Genomic DNA, 2,456 nt, shown 5'->3' on the forward strand with positions numbered 1-2,456 from the left:
CCGCCTGGAAGACTGCGTCGCGGCCCGGCCCGGCCCAGCCAATGGGAGCGGCCGCCGAGCTCCGGGCGCGAAGGCTGCTGGGAGCGGAATGCAGAGCAGCCGATGGGCGGGGGAAGGACGGAGAGCAGAAAGTAGAGCAGCCGATGGGCGGGATGCAAGGCGCAATGGCAAACTAGGCAGGGCCGGGAGCGGCAAGCAGAGCAACAGATCAGGCACAGAACAGCAAGCAGAGCTGCTGATGGTGCAAGGGTACAGGGCTGGGAACAGAAAGCAGAGCAGCAGACCAGGCACAAAACAGAAAGCAGAGCAGGAAATAGGACAGGGAGCAGAAAGCAGAGCAGCAGACCAGATGCAGAGCACAGGACCGGGAACAGAAAGCAGAGCAGCCAAACACTTGCCCCCCACACGCGCGCACTACGTTGCGACAGGGTGGTGGGTTGGCCGTCAGCTCCGCGGTGTCAGGGCATTTTTCCCTGGGTAGCAAAACTGGTAGAAGTCCCCATTATAGTAGCGGGGCTTGGCGGAGCCAGCCTCCCGCGCTGCACTGCGGCCGTGGGAGCGGGTTCGTGCCTGGTGGTCGGCCCCCCAAAGATGCGCGAGCCAATGGACAAGACAGGCAGGTGCAGTACCTACGTCAGGGATCCACGAGACCAGCAAAACCAGCAGAGAGCGTGAGGTCTAGGCCCTCCAGCAGCCTAGGGATGAGCCGGGAATGTAACGCAAATACCAGCCCCCGCTGTCCCGGGAGATCACGGCTCTCCTCTGGCCTCCAAAGCTGTGCTGTGGCATGCCAGCACCTGGCTGAAGATGCAGCGGTGAGCTGGAGGGCGGTAGAAGCTGCCTCTGGCAGGATCGCAGCACCTGCAAAAAAAACATTTGGTGCATCTCATGGGATCCGTGCTTTAAGGCACGCTGCACCCTGGGCCTGAAGAGAAGTGGGGGTTCTTTAGCCAAGAATTGGGTAGAGGTTACCTGCTTTCGAGACCCCAGAAGTGCAGACAAAGCAGGGAAATAAATGTCTTTCCAAACCTGTGGTGGGGCACATGCTTCAGCATGAGCACAACTAGCAATGAGCTAGGGAGTTAATTAAACAATTGCAAACATATATTACAAGCCTGAAACTTCCTTAAAACCAGTATTTTTAAATGACTGGTTCTTTCCTTTGAATACACCCCTACCATGGCATAGCATAAAGCAGACAGTCGTTTCATAGTTGTTAGGGGCTGGAAGTGACCCTACAGATCATGGGGACCTTACCAGCCTCCCTGCTCTGGGGCAGGAAAGGCTGCTGGGGTCAGATGACTCCAGCGAGGGCATCAAGACGTTTTTTGAAGATTGCATGTTTCCAACCCAAGCTGCAAACTGAAGTGCAAGTCAACCCCAGAGCAAATACGGGAAGTGCGTCCCAAGCAGAAAAGGAAACCTTGCAGTCACGCGTCGTGGACTTGCCCATTATCAGCAGACCAAATCCTCCTCTGGGCCCACGTGGGGGTGGAGTGTGTTGCATGCTGCTGGCCCTGCGCCGTGCCTGGGGGCTGGCTGAGCTCTCGCCCCACAACTCTGAAGTGGGGCAGCTGAGCAGAGAGATGATGGGAGTTGCCAGGACTGAGTTTGTGTAACCGGAGGTCTGTGAACGATCACTCAAAACGGTCCATCAGATGCATCCCTCTGCAGTCCTGCTCCATCTCCTCCTCATGCTGGGTGTCGTTTGCCTCATTTCCACAGGTGCCGATTTGTAGAACGGGCCCAACCAGCTGTCCAGTCCGTGGCATAGTCTTCATTCTTTTGCTATGTAGGAAGAGCAGCTTCCCACGTGCCATCAGGACCTTCGTCTACAAAATGCGGGGATAGCCTAGTTGGTGTTAGGGTCTTAAGGAATCCTGGCACGACTGTCCAGGGGCAACTATGGCCAAACGGCCCCATAGAGGAGACCAGCCCTCTCAGCATGTTTGAGCTGGGTCTGGTTCCCAGCTCAAACAGCTGGACAGCAACATCCCAGCTTAAACATCTGGACAGCAACCTCCCCCTTCCTGGAGCAGAGAAGTGGCTCCTGCTCTTAAAAGTGTTTGCAAATCATCAGGAGGAGAGAAGATCTGCCCACAGGATGGCAAGCAATTTGAGGGCCATGTGGATCAGAAGCAGGTAGTACCTGGAAGAAGCCAGCTTCTTAAAATGGCAGAGGGAACCTGCTGGGAGAACTGGCAGTTGGTTAGTGGAAGGTGATAACAGGACAAGACCGAAATGCCAGCACGTGTCAAAAGTACTTGCACTGCAAACAGAGTTTTGACTGGTGCCTTCATACTCCATTGAGAATATTGGCATATCAGGACTTTACAGTATGAAGTGAATTGGTTTCAGAGACTGAGGCTGGTGGTTGCTCTTGCATTCAGTGTTCCCCTTAGAGGAAGAGTAATTTCGTCCACAAACTCAGGAAATGCAGGTTCACCTTCTGTCTG

Source organism: Gavialis gangeticus, unplaced genomic scaffold, assembly GCF_001723915.1.
Source record: "Gavialis gangeticus isolate Ggan-Ray unplaced genomic scaffold, GavGan_comp1, whole genome shotgun sequence".
In the NCBI taxonomy this organism is placed as follows: Eukaryota; Metazoa; Chordata; order Crocodylia; family Gavialidae; genus Gavialis; species Gavialis gangeticus.